The sequence below is a fragment of the Gorilla gorilla genome, chromosome 22 (assembly GCF_029281585.2).
Source record: "Gorilla gorilla gorilla isolate KB3781 chromosome 22, NHGRI_mGorGor1-v2.1_pri, whole genome shotgun sequence".
NCBI lineage: Eukaryota > Metazoa > Chordata > Mammalia > Primates > Hominidae > Gorilla > Gorilla gorilla.
In genome coordinates this window covers 4,663,648-4,682,899 of record NC_073246.2, presented here as the reverse complement: position 1 = coordinate 4,682,899, position 19,252 = coordinate 4,663,648, and the positions used below count along the sequence as shown (strand labels likewise).

Below are 19,252 nucleotides of genomic sequence, written 5' to 3'. Positions count from 1 at the left end.
CAAATGGGGTCACAGCCTTTCCTCTCAGGCCAAAATAAGGATTGAGGCCGGGTGCAGTGGCTCACCCCTGTAATCCTAGCACTTTGGGAGACTGAGATGGGGGGACTGCTTGAAGTCAGGAGTTAAGACCAGCCTGGTCAACATAGTGAGACCCCATCTCTATTGGTTTAATTTAAAAAAAAAAAATTAAATAAATAAAATAAGGATTGAAGAGTGACTTGTACACCAGTTGAGCCTACCTCCACCTCACCCTTGCAGAGCCCCAGAGACACAGCCCTCCAGAGCTCAGACCCAGTGGGACTTGACTCCACAGGCATAAAACCCTGTTTGTCTATGGGCCCTTTGGAATCACCAGGTTTTCGGGGCTCCTGAAGGATAGCCCCGACCTGGCCTCACCTGGCCCCTGGCCCCAGTGCCCCTGGTGATATCCAGGTGCTGGGCTGTGATCAGCGCCTCCCACCAGCCCACCTCCACCAGCCCTTCCCAGAACCCTGCTCCAGGTGTTGGAACTGTGCACAGAGGAGGGAGCAGGCCCCGAGGGAGGCCTGGAGGGGCTGCTAATGGTGAAGGCTGCTGTGTCTAGCTGTTTCCTTCTGGACCCACTCCCTCTGGGCTGCGTCCCCGGCTGGACCAAGCCCTGATCCCTGGGATCTGGGGACATCTTCCCGTTTGCTGTTCCCTGAGAACCAGGCCTTCCTCTGGAGAGGATCACAAGCTTGGGTTTCAGTCTGGGCTTGCTCTTGGGAACCCCCCAGGGGCGTGGCTCTGACCGAGATGTTTTCCTCCAGCCTGTTGCCCAGTCCCCATTCCTCGGACCTCAGCTTCACCGCCAGTGTCATCGGCAGGGTGAGCTGGAGACCTACGGGTCTGAGAAGGCGCCCGGGTTCCCAGCATCAGCTGGCCACCCTCTGCCTAAGAAAGCGCCAGGGTCGTGACACCCCCTGGTGGCTGCTCCTAGGTAGTGTCACTGCCCAGCCCCAGTAAGGGAGGGCCTGGCCCCAAAGTCCGAGGGATCAGGGTGGGAAGGGGCAGGGCTTGGTGTGAACCTTCCCCTGGCCCCCAGCCATGTGCCCCGCTCTCCCCATGCTGAAGATGCTGAGGCTAGTTCCAGTGCCCGCATTGTGAAGATCTCCGAATCCCACCTCTCTGTTCCTCCCCAGCCAGATGGCTCCATTTCACACACAATACACTGAGGCCCAGAGAGTGGGGAGACAGGTCAGGGAGGCCACCTGGAGCCTGGCACAGTGGCCTCATTTATTATGCTGCTCTGCTGCTCACAGGGGAAGCCCCTCCCCAAGTCCTCTTCCTCATCCTCGTGAGTATCTTGTCCCTGGATTGCTTGTCAGCCTTGTCTGCCTGGAGCAACCAGTAGCCAGCAGGTTCCCCGCCTTTCCTGGAGTCCGAGGCAGCTGCCCAGCCACCAGCCGTGCAGACGATGGCTTGCACCACAGCGATGAAGGTGGACGCGATCTGGGTGTGATGGTGCTGGGTCTCCAGGGCTGCAGTCACTGCCTGGGGGTGGGAGGAGAGGGGAAGCCTGAGCAGGGCTCCAGATGCCACCTGAACCACGCCTGTGTGGTCACAGGCCTCAGCCCAGGTGGTGCCATTTCAGGCCAGGTCATCAGGAAGAGCAGGTTGGGGCCTTCTGAGTCTCATTGGAGCAGGGGGTTTGGCCCTCATGGCACAGGGGCTCCAGATGGCCCAGACACTAGAGAGAGGACACCAACCATTGTCCACTCTGTGATGATCCAGGCCTCCAGCTCAGGATGCTCTGGGGCCCCACACCGTGACTCAGTTTCTCCAACCCCTGGCCCACCTGGTCAATGTTTCTCTCCACTGTCGTGATGTTGGGCAGAAGCTGGTTGTGCAGCCGGGGCTCCTCCACGGCCCGCTTCACGTCATAGCCGAACCAGAGGTTGTAGATGATGGCCTGGGGCATGGGAGTGTGATCAGCATGGCTTGGGGGCTGTGCAGAGTGGGAAGGGCCAGGGAGAAAAGGGGTGACGCATACCAGTGCAGTGGCTGTGGTGATCTGCGTGCCCCCAGCGGCTCCCACCACCATCCGGACCTGGCCGTCCTGGCCCACCATGATCGTTGGGAACATGGATGAGAGTGGCTGCTTCCCTGCGGCTGATGGGAGAAGACAGGGATGCCCGTCAGCTGCCTGCCCAGGACACCCGCCCCTCTCCACCCCAGTCCCCCACCCCCGGACTTCCACCCCATACCTGGCTGGATGAAATTGGCAGGTGAGGGGGGTACCCCAAACTCATTGGTGATGCTGGGAGAGCTGAAGTCGTCCATTCATTATTGAACAGGATCCCGCTGACCAGGGAGCAGACCTTGGAGCCAAAGCTACCACCCAGCCGGGTCAGACAGCGCCCGACCTTGCCTGGCCCAGCCTGGTCCCTATCCACCCACTGAGGCTGTAACATACTCACTGAGAGGCCCAGGATAAGCTACCAAGATTGGGCCTCAGTTTCCCACCAGGAAAAGAGGTGACGGAGCCACCTTACTGGATAAGTGGGCGGTCCCTGGGCCACCCGCCTCTGGCACTTTCCCACCCAGGCGGCCCAGCAGCCCCTACTAGAGGTTGATGGTGCTGGTGGCGGACACAGCACTGCCGTCCTCTGTGATGACAGACAGGTGAGCAGTGCCCCTGTCATCCGGCGTGTAGAACTCGGGCTTGTAGTAGGAGATCGGGTGAGTGGTGTTGTCAGAGATCTGGGCCCGGAGCTGGGCAGCGAAGAACTCAGAGGTCATGTTGCGGACCACCTGCCGAGACCCCAGAGCTGGCCTGATGAGGTGGGGAGGGAGGGTGGGGAGGGGGCACAGGTGTCAGAAGGCCCCCGACTGTGACTCTGACCAAAACCTTCTAGCACCCACAACCTTCCGTGGCTCCCCAGGACCCAAGGGCAGGCCCAGGACCTTGCACGACCAGTCTGACTCCCTGTCTCTGTTGCGCTTCAGTAACTCTGAATGTCTGTCTGCCTGGTCCTGAGCCTCCAGACCCTTGCCACATTCAATCACTCATTCCTTCATGCAAAAAATATTTCTAGAGTTTGCACTGCATGCCTGGCACTGGGGAATCAACAGGGAACAGACACTTAGGTCCTGCCCTCATGCCAAGAAAAACAAACACACACAGGGAAAGTGCTGAAACCACAAGCCAGGTAAGGGGAATCAAGAGGCATGAGGTATGGGCAGAGTGGTCAGGGAGGGCTTCTCAGAGGAGGCAACGTGTGAAAAGAGCCTGGAATGAAGCCTAAATGGTCAGTGCAAAGGCCCTGAGGCAGGTGGTATAGGCTGGTGAGCGATAGGCAGAGAGTGAATGGAGTGGGGTGGGGAGAAGAGGATGAAGATGCAGGCTGGGGCCCAACCCACAGGACCTCCTAGGTCCCATAAAAACTGGCTTTTGCTCTGTGCCATGCAGGCTTAGGGCAGAGGAATGAGCAGGCTGGGGAGTGTTTTCACAGGGTCCCTCTGGCAGCTATGACAGGGATAAGGATAAATCCCAAAGGGGAGGCTGTGGGTATCAACCAGGCAAGAGATGATGGCCTGGGTGGGAGAAAGAGAAGAATCAAGGATGGTGCCGACTAGCGAGGTAAACCCTGCAGAAGGGGCAGGTTTGGGGATGGTCAGAAGCTTGATATTGGACACTTCATCGGACCTGAAGAGCATGGGTGCAAGTATAAAAAAAATAAATAAATAAGCATGGGTTCACAGGCAAGGGCAGGCTGAGAGATGAACATGGAAGTATTGACATTGAGTGGCTGCTGGATGCCATGAGCCTGGCCAAGGTCCCCAAGGCAGTGGCGAGGAGGAGATGAGGAGGTCAAGGAGGAGACAGAGAGGATGGACCCAAAGGCCGAAGAAAATGCCTCAAGAGAGTTTCAACACCGGGCGCGGTGGCTCATGCCTGTAATCCCAGCACTTTGGGAGGCCGAGGCCTGAAATCCCAGCACTTTGGGAGGGTGGATCACGACGTCAGGAGATCGAGACCATCCTGGCTAACACAGTGAAACCCCGTCTCTACTAAAAATACAAAAAGTTAGCTGGGCGCAGTGGTGGGCACCTGTAGTCCCAGCTACTTGGGGGGCTGAGGCAGGAGAATGGCGTGAACCTGGGAGGCGGAGCTTGCAGTGAGCCGAGATCCCGCCACTGCACTCCAGCCTGGGGGGCAGCCTGGGGGACAGAGCGAGACTCCGTCTCAAAAATAAAATATAAAATATAATAAAATAAAATAAAGTTTCAGCAACACCCCACAGATTAGTTGACCAATCCCAGGGAAAGGTGTTCTGTCTGAAACTGCCCTCAAGGAAACAGAAAGGCAAATCCACGATGTGGGACATTTTCCAAGACTACTGCCCTGGGCTTTAAAAATCAACAAAACAGGCCAGGCACGGTGGCTCATGCCTGTAATCCCAGCACTTTGGGAGTCCGAGGCAGGCGGATCACGAGGTCAGGAGATCGCAATCATGGTGAAACCCCGTCTCTACTAAAAATACAAAAAATTAGCTGGGCGCAGTGGCAGGCGCCTGTAGTCCCAGCTACTCGGGAGGCTGAGGCAGGAGAATGGCGTGAACCCAGGAGGCGGAGCTTACAGCGAGCTGAGATAGCGCCACTGCACTCCAGCCTGCGTGACAGAGCAAGACTCTGTCTCAAAAAAAAAAAAAAAAAAAAAAAACACACCTGTAATCCCAGCAATTTGGGAGGCTGAGGTGGGAAGATAGTTTGACCCCAGGAGTTTGAGACCAGTCTGGGCAAGACCCTGTCTCTTAAAAAAATACAAAAATTATCCAGGTTTGGTGGCACGTGCCTCTGGTCCCAGCTGCTCAGGGGGCTGAAGTGGGAGGATTGCTTGAGCCCTGGAGGTTGAGGCTGCAGTGAGCCAAGATCACACCACTGCACTCCAACCTGGATGACAGAGACTCTGTGTCTAAACAAAAACACAGCAAAAACAAAACAGCCAAGGGAGCCTACTGTAGGCAAAGAGAAGGGACAGCAGGTTGTGTCACCCCAACATCCTGCTGTGCTATGTTCAAGTCTCACTTTTGAGACACACCCTGAGGTGTGACATCAGTAACCTACTGTGGAATCCTTCAGAAAAACACGAATCCCAATAGATGTGGGTGGAGACGGAGAGAGTTAGGAAATCTGGCAGAAACGTCCACACTGCAGACTCCAGGAAAAGGGAACATTGATGCTTGCGCAGTTTTGGGATTTTTTAACATTTTTGTAGGTGCGAAAAATTTGCAAAATGAAAACTCGAGGAGAGTGTGGTGAGCTGTGTGAGATGCTGCTGAGTGGGGCCTGATGGGGAAACTGAGGCTGGACATGGAGATCTGGTGGCATGGGGATAGAGCAGGGGAGGGGATACCCTGAAGGGAGAGAGGACATAGCCCAGCCATGTTTGCTCTAAGAGGAGCAAAGGACAGAAGGAGGCAGCAGATAGAAATTTCTAGAGCAACAACAGCTGCCTTTCTTTCGGGAATAATCCGTGATAAAGAAGTAAATCGTCAGAGGCAGAAAGGAGCATTGTAGGAACAGCACCCCGAGCCAGCAAGTAGATGAAAGAGCTGGCCTTAGCCAAAAGGGAGGGCAGAGGGACACGCTGCAGTGGCTCTGTCCCCTCAGAGAGACAAGACACCAGGTCACTGGCTGCAGCGGGAGTCAGAGGTGCAGAATGCTCACGGGGAAAGAGAAGACACCACCCGGGCAGCTGACGCCCCTCCTGGGAGGCCACTGGTCAGTGTAGGAGGGTCTGCAGATCCACCCAGGAATGCCAAGGACCCAAGTAGGTAAGGAGGAATGTGAGGATCCTCAGCAGGAAGGGATATGACAGGATCTTATAGGGACCCAGCGAGGAGCTGGGGCAGCTACTGAGTGAGTGGGTCAGGTGGTGCAGGGCTGAGGGTGGCATCTGGGAAGCGTTAGTTTGGAGTGACAGGGAGTGGGTGGCCGAGGTCTCTGTTCACCTGGCCCTCTCCCTTTCACCCATCCATCTCACCATGCCCGAGGGCTGCAATGCCCCCATGTGTTCCTCATCTCAGCACTGAGCACTCGAGAACCACAGCATGTGCAAAGGACCTGAGGTAGGAGGGTGGCCACTAATTCCCCACACTGTCAGTTCTGTGGGGCAGAAGCCAAGACTGGGGGTCACCCACCAGTCCATCTGAGCACACAGTAGGCCCGCAATCAAAGTTTGTGGCAGGAATGGATTCATAAAGCATATGTGAGGCTGTAGCCACCCTGTCGAGCCCACCCGATGCCTCTACAGCAGGCCCCACACCCACAGTGGGCCAGCCCCTGCCCCTTACTTCAGTCACATCCACAAACTTGGGGTCCCCAAGCAGGGTCCTCTTGGCGTAGGCAAACCGGAAAGCCTCTACGATGCGGTGGTACGTCAGGCCCTTCTGCTCGGGGGTCTCCACGCTCTCCCGGGAGAAGTTGTACCCTGGTTGATCAGAGCCAGGTGCATGTTGCTGAGCCCCAGAGACTCTGAGGGGCTCAGAGGGTTAACACCTGCCTGAGCCACTTTGCCCACCTCAAGGAGCGTTTAATAACCAATAGCAGCAGCTGCTTCAGAAGGCTGTGGTGAGAGTGAAGTAAGGTGAGGGCTCCCGAGCCTGGGCCTCACGTCACGCATCAGCTCTGGCCATTCAGTGACCAAGTGGCAGGGTCACCCACTGGACCAGGGTACCCTCTGGACCAGGCCCTGCAGCCCTGAGCTCCTGCACCTCTCTCCCTCCTGATGACTCCTGTTCCTCCTCCAACCCTTGAGCATTGCCCGCTTCAGCCCTGTCGCTCTGCACTGCCTCCTTCAGGACATGGTGAGCTGTGACGCAGGGACACACCTCGGGAGCTCAGTGATGGAAAGATGTGGCATGGGGGGCGAGCAGAGATGCAGCAGGGGTGGGACATGGGGAGAGAGAGGCAGTGTCATGGGTCCTACCACACGGCTGTGGTGCAACCACTCACCTTTGAGGATGTTGAGGATGAGGGCCAGCACGGGCCCACTGAGCGGCGCACTGGGCATGTACAGCACCGCGTCTCCCAGGCTGATGTTCAGCGGGTGCTCGATCAGCTCAGCACAGTAGTTATTCAGGTCCTCAGCTGTCACAACGCCCCCTGCAATGGGACAGCAGCTCGAATGGGCACTGGGATGGGGCTGCACCACTGCGTGGAGGATGGAGCTGCACCAGTGGTGTTGGGGGCAGGCATGGCTGCACCATGGTGGTGGGGAAAAGCCTGTACCTACCAGGGAGGACAGGGTGCACTACTGGAGGGGTGGGACTGTGCCCTGGGAGGGGGCCACAGGCAACCTCACCTCCTTGGGAACCTCACCAGCTCTGGCACTCCTGTCTCCCTGACACTGCTCACCACCTGACAGCCAGTCTGGGGCCACCTGCCCTCTGCCTGCTTGGCTTAGTGGCTTCCTGTCTGCCTTCTCTCATCTGTGGCCAGAGAGTGTTTTCTGTTTTTTTTTTTTTTTAGAGAAAGGATCTTGCTCTGTCACCCAGGCTGGAGTGCAGTGGCTTAATCACAGCCTTGAACTCCTGGGCTCAAGTGATCCTCCAGCAGACCCTCCCCAGTAGCTGAGACTAAAGGCACAACTACACCCAGCAAATTTTAATTTTTTTTGTTGTGTTTTGCTATATTTCTTTTTTTTTTTTTTTTGAGATGGAGTCTCACTCTATCGCCCAGGCTGGAGTGCAGTGGCGTGATATCGGCTCACTGCAAGCTCCGCTTCCCAGGTTCATGCCATTCTCCTGCCTCAGCCTCCCAAGTAGCTGGTAATGCAGGCACCCACCACCACACCTGGCTAATTTTTTTGTATTTTTAGTAGAGACAGGTTTCACTGTGTTAGCCAGGATGGTCTCGATCTCCTGACCCTGTATCCACACGCCTCGGCCTCCCAAAGTTCTGGGATTACAGGCGTGAGCCACGATGCCCTGCCGGGTTTTGCTATATTTCTTTTCACTATGCTTTGAATTTTTTGTTTTCTTGTTCCTCACCCCCACCCCCACTGTATTTATGTAGATTCTCAATATTTTTTTTGTAGACTCACTATGTTGCCCAGCCTTGTCTTGGACCTCCTGGCCTCAACTTCTACCTCAGCCTCCCAAAGTGTTGGGATTACAGGCATGACACACCAAGCTTGGCCTCAGAGGGCCTTTTCTTTCTTTTTTTTTTTTTTATGAGATGGAGTCTCACTCTGTGGAGTGCAGTGGTGCAATCTCGGCTCACTGCAACCTCAGCCCCCCAGGTTCTAGCGATTCTCCTGCCACAGCCTCCCAAGTAGCTGGGATTACAGGCACAACCCACCATGCCTGACTAATTTTGCATTTTTAGTAGAGACAGGGTTTCACCATGTTGGCCAGGCTGGTCTTGAACTCCTGACCTCAGGTGATCCACCCGCCTGGGCCTCCCAAAGTGCTGGGATTACAGACGTGAGCCATGCACCTGGTTCAGAGGGCCTTTTCTAACTGGAGAATTCCTGCCGGCGTCCCTGCTGCTTGGCCTCTTCTCCTCACGATGAATGGATAGAGGGAGGGAGGGAGGCTCTTAATTCTCCCGGAGTCAGCTCCAGACAGACAGGGTATTGGCATGCCAATTTCCAGCCTCAGTGGTAAAGGTCGACAAGCTAATCACCCTCCTCCATGAAACAGTGACAAAAATTACCTGAAGAAAGCCACAGCCAAGCTCCAGGCCCCTGCCCTAGAAATCCCCTCCCCCATGCCTCTCTCAAGGAGACCCTCATCCCTTGTAACCCTCTTGGTGAATCAAAGCCCCCTCTACTGGGCCTTAGCCCAGCTGTTCCTCTGCTAGGAATCCCTTCCTCTCTCTGCCTAACGAAGTTATCTGCATCCCAGCCACCACCTCCTCCAAGAAGTCCTCCTGGATCTTCAGGCTGTATTCTAGTGCTTCCCTAGCCTTGGCTCTTGCCTACACCTGCATTTACCCCAACAGGGACTTGCTCTCCTGGACTGTGTGGCCTCTCTTGGTTTTGATATAAGCAGGAGCTGTGGACCCACATGGCCAGTTACTGACCCTCCTCCACCAGGAACTTCCTGCAGGCTCAGGCAAGACAGGAGGACCCCATGGCTCTGGGCTACAGCTCAGGGTTTCCACTGCAGAATTCCTCACCCAGGCCCTTGAGGTTACCCACTCACCGGCCGCCTGGATGTCCTTCACAATCTGGGCCGTGAGGCTGCCGTTGTAGAAGGCCTGGGCACCCTCAATGGCCAGCGTCTCATAGGTGTCAGCCAGCCGTGGCAGGGTCAGTCTCTCCCCCTCCAGAAGCACCTTTCTATCCTGGCAGAACACCTCACTGGGGCAGAGGGGGCTCATGTGAGGCAGCAGGTGGGGTGGACTTAGATAGACCACCCCACACACCTGCCCACACAGGAGACCAGCACAAAGCAGGGGCAGCGCCTGTCACAGGTGGGTGGCCCTGTCACTCAGTGCTCATCCTCCTAGTGTCCCTTCCGGGAACCTCCTAGTGTCCCTTGCCACTCAGGACACATGGCCAGCCACTGTGGCCACTGGGACCCCACGCTCAGAACGTGTCCCCACACGTGGTGGGAAGGGTCTGTATCTCCTCATCCCATTATCAGCGCAGGGTCCTGAAGGCAGAGGGCCGCTCCACTGCTGCTACAGCCTGCAAGGTCCTTGGGCTGTGCCTGCCCTGCCTGGGTCAGGGGGCCACACCCACAGACATACCACAAGACAGGCTGCTGCTCGATGACCGTCCGCTTGTTTTCCAGGGCTGCTGCCAAGCCCTTGCCCACGGGGAAGCCCTGGCGGGCCAGCTGGATGCTGGGCTGGAAGAGGCGAGCCCAGGGCAGCCGCCCATGCCGCTGGTGTGCCAGCTCATAGCCTCGGATCTCCCCAGGCACCGCCACCGACAGCCCTCCTGGGGAGAGAGAGCCACAGTTAGTGACCCTGAGTGGGGGACATCGGGATCTCTCGCAGGCAGCATCCCAGGCACAGTCCCTGACTCGTTTTACAGATGGGGCAATGAGGCTTAGGAGGAAAGAATTTTTTTTTCTTTTTTGAGTTGGGGTCTTGCCATCTTGCCCAGCCTGATCTCGAACTCCTGGATTCAAGCAATCCTCCCACCTCAGCCTCCTGAGTAGCTGAGATTACAGGCGTGAACACCACGCCCAGCAGAAGGGGATTTTTAATTTTTTTATTTATTTTTTAATTTTAATTTTTTTTTTTTAGGAGGGGATGTTTAATTTTTTTTAAGAGGGGCTCAGCAGGTAGGAGTGTACATGGACCAGGGATGTCTGAGGAGGGCACAGGAGGGGAAGCAGTAGCATGCGGCTGGGTTTTGCTGTCCCAGGATGAGGTGTCTGTCTGTGCAGGTGCCTGCATGTCTAAAATCCTGTGCCAGGCCAGACCCCCTCCCATCTCGCTGACCACAAGGGCTTATCCTGTAAGACTCATGGGCTCCACCAGAATGTGCCAAAACAAGAGCAGATCCCACCCTGACCCAGGTCAAGCACAGGCCACCTTCAAGACACAGCTAGCCCCAAGAAAGGGCTCCCTTCCTCTTTTCTACTGCCCCAGAGAGGCAAGACTGAGCCTTAACCTCCATCCTGTCCCCTTTGCAGCCTCAGTTTCTCCATCCAACTATAAGGGTTTTTGTTTGTCTGTTTTGAGACAGGGTCTCACTCTGTTGTCCCAGCTGGAGTGCAGTGGTGCAATCATGGCTCACTGCAGCCTTGGCTTCCCAGGCTCAAGTGATCCTCCCACCTCAGCCTCTGAAGTACCTAAGACTACAGACATACCCCACTACACGTGGCTTTTTTTTTTTTTTTTTGAGATGGAGTTTCACTCTTGTTGCCCAGGCTGGAGTGCGATGGCACAATCTTGGCTCACTCCAACCTCCACCTCCCGAGTTCAAGTAATTCTCCTGCCTCAGCATCCCAAGTAGCTGGGATTACAGGCATGTACAACCATGCCTTGCTAATTTTTGCATTTTTAGTAGAGACGGGGTTTTACCAGGTTGGTCAGGCTGGTCTTGAACTCCTAATATCAGGTGATCCATCCTCCTCAGCCTCTCAGAGTTTTGGGATTACAGGCGTGAGCCACCACTCCCAGCCTAATTTTTTATTTTTATTTTTTGTAGAGACAGGGGTCTTGCTACGTTGCCAAGACTGGTCTCAAACTCTGGCCTCAAGCAATCCTCCCACTTCAGCCTCCCAACATGCTGGGATTACAGGTGCACCCAGTCTATAAGGGGTTTTGCCTTCCAGTTCTGACTTTTGAGGAGGTCATTGGAAACAGACCCCTGGGCCTGCTTCCCCCCGAGCCCCACTGCCCATATGGACACTACAGACACTGACCCTTTGCCCAGAAAGGTACAACTATGGCCTCTGCCCCCAGGTACTCTCCTGCTCTTGCGAGAGATGTTGGGGCCATTTGGCTTGGCTTGGCGGCTGCGGCTCTAGAACTGCCTCTCCCACCCTGAAGCCTGACACAAGTTTCCAAGAGCTGGTGGTTTCAATTCCTAGAAGCTGCACATACATCCCGGAAGGTCTGACACCCAGCACATGATTCCTTCCACCTTGTAGTTAGACAGAAGTTCTTTTCTGTTTTGTTTTGTTTTTTGTTTGTTTTTGAGATGGAGTCTTGCTCTGTCTCCCAGATTGCAGTGCAGTGGCATGATCTCAGCTCACTACAACCTCCGCCTCCCAGGTTCAAGCGATTCTCCTGCCTCAGCCTCCCGAGTCGCTGGGTTTACAGGCACAGGCCAGCACACCAGGCTAATTTTTGGATTTTTAGTACAGATGGGGTTTTGCCATGTTGGCCAGGCTGGTTTCAAACTCCTGACCTCAGGTCATCCACCCACCTCAGCCTTCCAAGGTGCTGGGATGACAGGCATGAGCCACCATGCCCAGCCAAGACAGGAGAAGTTCTAATCTTTGATAGCAGACCAGGGTGATGATGCTTAGCAACAGTATTTTGTATATTTCAAAGTAACGAAGAGAGGACTATGGTGCTAACACCCAGAAATGAAAAATATTCAAGGTGACGGAGACTCCAAATACCCTGCCTTGATCATTATACACTCTATGCATGTAACAAGCACTCACATGTACCCATAAATATAGAAAATATCATGTATCAATATCAGAAAAAAATCTTCTCCTGACCTCAGGCCAATCAGACTCTCATGCTGCCACACTTGCCAAGTTCTCTGGTGACCCCCACACTGCCAGACCCAGTGCCCCTCTCAGCTGTACTGGGCTCGTCACTCTCCCTGAGAGCCACCCCTGCATCCCAGCACCTGGCTCCACCCAAGTCTCCCCTGCCTGCCATCCTAGCTCCTACTCTCCCCTCTGTCTTTGCTCTCTCTCCTCGTGGTCTGCTTGACATCTGAGCTTCAGCCTCCATTTATGCACTGACAACTCCCAAATTGACCTGCTGGCCTGGACTGCTCCTCTGATCACCAGACCTGAGTATCTACCTGCCTGCTCGAAGAAAGCATCTCAAACTTCAACGTGCCCAAAACCGAGCTCCTGAGTGTCTGCTCAACCTGCTTCCTGAGAACCCTGCCTGTCCCCATTAGGGTCACCCCATCCTTCCAGGTACAGACAAAAGATCAGGGGTCCCCGGGGACTCCCTACACAAGCATCACACCCAACCCATCCTCAAATCCACAGGCTCCACTTCCAAGTGTGTCTGTCCAGCATCAGCCACTTCCCAGCACCCTCTCCACGAACTACTGCAGTGACCTCTGGACAGGTCCCCACATGCTCCCTGCCCCTTACACAGCAATCCGTAGGCCAGATCCATCCTCTTCCACTCACACACTCCACGAGCCCCCACTTCCCTCGGACAGGAAGCAGAGGCTTCACCATAACCTAAGAGATCCCACACAACCTGGGCCATTTCCCTTGGGTCACTTGCTGCAGCCTCCCCAGCTCCCCACAGGGCTCTGTCCCTGCCATCACACCTGGATAGCAGACCAGGAGATAACTCCCCTGACCCCATCTCTGCCTCTGGGTCTTTGCTCAGATGTCCCCTTCCCTGACTGGGTCACCCTCCATAGAGTCCCAGATTTTGAGGCCCTCTAGGTCTGTTTTTCTACAGCCCGTAACACACCCGCACCTGCCTAGTTTCTTTTCCCACCTGGAGTGTCACAGATTTCATCTGCCATCTTTGTTTTTCACCCCAGCTTCAGGAACAACAGCTGATTCTTTAAGACAATGCTCAATACATTCTAGTTAAATAAATGATTCTAAGCATCCACAAGGTGCCAAGCCTATGATTCCCGCATTCTCTTACCCTGAGCAACTTCATGTCTACAGATGCTGACTTTCTCAATGAGTATTAAAAACAAATGAAAGATTGGTGGGGCACAGTGGCTCACGCCTGTAATTCCAGCACTTTGGGAGGCCAAGGCAGGGGGATCACGAGGTCAGGAGATCGAGGGACCAGCCTGGGCAACAAAGTGAAAACCCGTCTCTACTAAAAAATACAAAAAATTAGCCGGGTGTGGTGGCAGGCACCTGTAGTCCCAGCTACTCGGGAGGCTGAGGCAGGAGAATGGCGTGAACTCAGGAGGCAGAGCTTGCAGTGAGCCGAGATCGCACCACTGCACTCCAACCTGGGCGACAGAGTGAGGCTCCGTCTCAAAAAAAAAAAAAAAAGAAAAGAAATCAAAGATTGAGTATGTTGCAGAAGACTCCAAAGGGCACCACCCACGACCCCCACCTGAAGTCTAAGGCCTGCTATGGTGAGTGTGTCCTGCCCCTCCATCCTCCAACTTGTTTTTTTTTTCTTTTTTGAGACGGAGCTTCGTTCTTGTTGCCCAGGCTGGAGTGCAGTGGCATGATCCCGGCTCACTGCAATCTCCACCTCCTGGGTTCAAGCGATTCTCCTGCCTTAGCCTCCTGAGTAGCTGGGATATTACAGGCCTGTGCCACTATGCCCGACTTATTGTACTTTTAATAGAGAAAGGGTTTCACTATGTTGGCCAGGCTGGTCTTGAACTCCTGACCTAGGTGATCCATCTGCCTCAGCCTCCCAAAGTGCTGGGATTACAGGCGTGAGCCTGTGAAAAAAAGGCCCAGCCTTTTTTTTGACAGGGTCTCACTTTGTTGCCCAAGCTAGAGTGTAGTGGTATAATCATGGCTCACTGCAGCCTCAACCTCCTGGGCTCAAGTGATCCTCCCACCTTAGCCTCCTGAGTAGCTGGGACCATAAGCACACACCGCCATACCTAGCTAATATTTTTTCCCATTTTTTGTAGAGATGGAGTCTTGCTATGTTGTCCAGGCAGGTCTCCTGGGCTCATGTGCTCCTCCTGACTTGGCCTCCTAAAGTGCTAGGACTAGAGGCGTTGAGTTGTTGAGACCCTCCCATCCTCCAACTTTTATCTCACAATCTATTGTGCCTCCTTTGGGGACAGACAGTGGCTTCCTGGATGGACAGTGGCTTCCCTTCAGGTACCTGGGGAATTTGGGGGCCTCCTCTCCACTTAAGACCAGATTAGAAAAGAGAGACTCCACCTCACATTCTAGAGCGCCATCCCCACAAATGAACAAATGAGTGAATGGGATGCCTGTTGAAAAGGCAGGATATAGACAGCCTGGGTTCAATTTTAGCTTCACCACCTCCCAGCTGTGTGACCTCAGATGATTTGCATGACCTGTCTGAGCCTCAGCATCCCCACCCTGTAAAATGGGAATCCACACAGCATCCCCTAGCCCAAAGGAGCAGGGAGGGTTGTGAGAGGCTCGTGGGTGAAAAGTGCAGAGCAGAGCGTGGGCCCCAGTGAGCCCTGGTCCATGAGGTCTGCTAGCATAATAATTATTCTTTCCATGTGCTGCACAGAGTGGCCCCGGAGGCCTTAGCAGAAATAACAGAAGCTCCCGGCCCTTTACCGTGGTGATGATGGTCCTGACCACTCATTGTGGGAGGGTGCTATGGGGCCAGGAAGGGATGGGGGTGCTAGAACTGCCCCTGAACCCTGACGGGAGCAGGCTCCTGTGGGCAAGGCCCCTTCCCGGTGGCTCAGCCAGCTCTGCACCCATGCCCCAAGTCTGCAGCATGGCTTACCCTTCTGGGACTGCTCCGAGCTGTTGAACATGCTGGCAAAGGCCAGCCTGGGGGCCACCTCGCGGGCATTGATGACCTCAGCTTTTCCTAGAAGGAGAAGCAGGTAGGCAGGCCCACCCACCCAAACCCTTTATGCCACGTGAGCCTGGGGGCCACTGAGCTGTGCCTCGGCCCAACCCACAACCCCTGCCCCTCTCCCTCTCCTCTTCCGAGGCACTCATGGGTGGTGCTGTTGTAGATGGTGAGGAAGAGGCCACCCTCGATGCTCATGCTGTGGGCATTCATGAGCCCCACACACAACAGGGCTGCAATGGCTGCATCCACTGCAGAGCCACCGTCCCGCAGTGCATCCCTGCCACGTGGCACATAAAGGCATGAGAACCTGCAGGCTTCCACCCTGGCCCTCATACACACCCTGCTGCCCACCTGCCCAAAGGAGGATGGAAGAGAAGTCCATTCGAGTTTTGGGGTTTTTGTTTTTAGTTTCTTTCTTTTTTGTTTTGAGATGGAGTCTTGCTCTATTGCCAGGCTGGAGTGCAGTGGCACGATCTCAGCTCACTGCAACCTCTGCCTCCCGGGTTCAAGCCATTCTCCTGCCTCAGCCTCCTGAGTAGCTGGGACTACAGGTGCATGCCACCATGCCCAGCTAATTTTTGTATTTCTAGTAGAGACGGGGTTTCACCATGTTGGCCAGGATGATCTCTATCTCTTGACCTCATGATCCGCCTGCCTTGGCCTCTTTTTTTTTTTTTTTTTTTGAGACAAAGTCTCTCTTTGTTGCTCAGGCTGGAGTGCAGTGGTGTGATCTCAGATCACTGCAGCCTCAGTCTCCTGGGCTCAATTGACACTCCCATCTCAGCCTCCCAAGTAGCTGGGACTATGGGCACACGCCACCATGCCCAGCCAATTTTGTTTGTTTGTGTATTTTGTAGAGATGGGGTTTCATCATGTTGCCCAGGCTGGTCAAGAACTCCTGTGCTCAAGTAATCCACCCACCTTGGCTTCCCAAAGTGCTGGTATTACAGGCATGAGCCACTGTGCCCAGCCTTTGTTTTATGAGACAGGGTCTCACTTTGTCACCCAGGATGAAGTGCAGTGGCACAGTCTTGGCTCAATGCAGCTTTGACCTCCTGGGCTCAAGCAATCCTCCCACTTCAGTCTCCTGAGTAGCTGGGACTACAGGTAAGAACCACCACACCGGGCAATTTTTGTCTTTTTTGTAGAGATAGGGTCTTTCTATGTTGCCCAGGCTGGTCTCGAACTCATGGTCTAAAGCAATCCTATCGCCTCAACCTCCCAAAGTGCTGGGATTACAGTTTCTTCTTTTTCTTTTCTTTTTTTTTTTTTCTGAGACAGAGTTTCACTCAGTTGCCCAGGCTGGAGTGCAGTGGCATGATCTTAGCTCACTGCAACCTCTGCCTCCTGGGTTCAAGCGATTCTCCTGCCTCAGCCTCCTGAGTAGCTGGGATTATAGGCGCACACCACCAAGCCCCGCTAACTTTTTATATTTTTAGTAGGGACAGAGTGCACCATGTTGGCCAGGCTGGTCTCGAACTCCTGACCTCGGGTGGTCTGCCCGCCTCAACCCCCCAAAGTGCTGGGATTACAGGTGTAGACCACCTTGCCCAGACAGTTTCCTCTTTATGAAGCAAACAAATGTACATGATTTTTATAATTGGGACAAAAAGGGAAATTGCTATACTTCATTAATAACATTTTTTTTCCCTGCTAGAGATGGTGGCTTACACCCGTAATCTCAGCACTTTGGGAGGCCAAGGTGGAGGATCACTTGAGGCCAGGAGTTCAAGACCAGCCTGGGCAATAGAGTGAGACCATATCTACAAAACAGTCTTTTTAAATTAGTCAGGTGTGATGCACGCCTGTAGTCCTAGCTACTCAGGGGGCTGAGGTGGGAGGATCGCTTAAGCCCAAGAGTTCAAGGCTGCAGTGAGCTATGATCATGCCACTGCACTCCAGCCTGGGTGACAGAACAAGACCCTGTCTCAAAATATGAAAAACATAATATTTTTTCTGTTTAAGTCTTTAGAAGGGAACTGATCTTTATATATAACATGAGATAAGAGTCTAAAATAGAATAAAACAGTAGAAGCCAGGCACCATGGCTCACACCTGTAATCCCAGCACTTTAGGAAGCTGAGGCGGGAGGATCACTTAAACCCAAGAGTTTGAGGCTGCAGTGGGCTATGATCGCTCCCCTATACTCCAGCCTGGGTGACAGAGTAAGACTCCACCTTAAAAAAAGAATAAGCCCTTCATGTCCCTGTTTGGGCAACAGCGTTCCTTGGGGGGAGGGGGGAGGGATGGCATTGGGAGATATACCTAATGCTAAATGACGAGTTGGTGGGTGCAGCACACCAACATGGCACATGTGTACATATGTAACAAACCTGCACATTGTGCACATGTACCCTAAAACTTAAAGTATAATAATAATAAAATAAAATTAAAAAAAGAAAGAAAGAAATTGTCTCCTATCCAAAAAAAAAAAAAAAAAAAAACAGAAAAGAATAAGCTGGGCATGGTGGCTCACACCTGTAATCCCAACACTTTGGGAGGCCCAGGTGAGTGGATTACCTGAGGTCAGGAGTTCGAGACCAGCCTGACCAACATGGTGAAACCCCATCTCTACTAAAAACACCATAATTAGGCCAGGCACAGTGGCTCACACCTGTAATCCCAGCACTTTGAGAGGCAGAGGTGGGAAGATCACAAGGTCAGGAGTTCAAGACCAGCCTGGCCAACATAGCAAAACCCTGTCTCTACTAAAAATACAAAAATTAGCTGGGCATGGTGGCACATGCCTGTAGCCTCAGCTAATGTGGAGGCTGAGGCAGTAGAATCACTTGAACCTGGGAGGGGGAGGCTGCAGTAAGCCAAGATTGCACCACTGCCCTCCAGCCTGGGTAACAGAGTGATACTCTGTCTCAGAAACACACACACACACACACACACACACACACAAATTTGTTGAGCGTGGTGGCACACGCCTGTAATCCCAGCTACTTGGGAGGCTTAGGCATGAGAATCGCTTGAACTTGGGAGGCGGAGGTTGCAGTTAACTGAGATTGCACCACTGCACTCCAGCCTGCAACAGAGCAAAACTCCATCTCTAAATAGATAGATAGATAGATAGATAGATAGATAGATAGATAGATAGATACATAGATAGATAGATAGGAAGAAATAAGTAAAAATATCCACCAAACAACAAAACAGTGGAGTTTATCCAAAGAGACAGACTCTTAGAACTGAGAAAAGTGGCCCTGTTTGGCTCTAGGAGACCCACATCCTGCTCTCGGAGTCACCGTCCCCTTCCCAAAGGCTACTGAGAGAGTCCAAGCAAAGCTTACATGTGGGGAAACTGAGTCTCAGAGGGGTGAAGGTATTGCTCTGGTCCACTTGCCCAGTTTTCAGGGCCCATGTCCCATGCCCTGCCCCACTCACCTCCCAATCTCCGAGCACTGCTTGGCATCCGCAGCCACGGCAGCCCTGGTATACACATGGTTGTCAGGTTCCTTGGAGGCCGAGGGCAGCCAGAGACAGAGGACGACAATGAACAGCACCAGGACCACGGCCAGCAGGCCCAGCACCACTAACTTCTTCTTCATGGCTCTGCTGCTCCCACGGGGTAAGGAGCAGGGTCAGGCCCAGCCTCAGACATTCCCTGGCCCCTCCCCAACAGGGCACAGTCTAAAGTCGGGGCTCAGAAACACAAGGCCTGTGTCTCCTTCCTGCTTCCCAGAATACGTACAGGCTGTCCGGCCCCCAGACCTTTGCGCAGGCCATGCTCTCTGCCAGAAGCTCTGGGCCTCATCTCTGCCCTCCCAAATCCTCCCTGCTTATCTTCAGAGCCCATCCTGGTAAGAACCCCATCTCCAGCAGCGACCCTTCCTGGGAGCCCCCAGATTTCCTCACCCCTCTTTCTGCAGGGCCTTGCCTACCTCCTCACAGTGGCTGAGCCTCCACTGCTTAGGGAGAAGCTCCAGTAGGGATGGGCCTGGCCTGGTTTCTCCTGTGTCCCCCACCTCAGCCTAGAGCCTGGCACTGTCCAGGAGTCCTCTGAAGACCCTCCACCCCACCTGGAGCATGGGGTTTAGCTTCCATAGTGCCCACAATCAGAATACCCCACAGATTCACTGCCACGGGGCCAGGACTT

At 54.0% G+C, this 19,252-nt stretch overlaps 1 pseudogene; it reads right to left on the bottom strand.

Annotated features, from left to right (window-relative positions):
- Positions 1 to 1,216: 1,216 nt before the first annotated feature.
- LOC101131358 (glutathione hydrolase 1 proenzyme-like) lies at positions 1,217 to 19,220 on the bottom strand (annotated as a pseudogene).
- Positions 19,221 to 19,252: the final 32 nt, after the last annotated feature.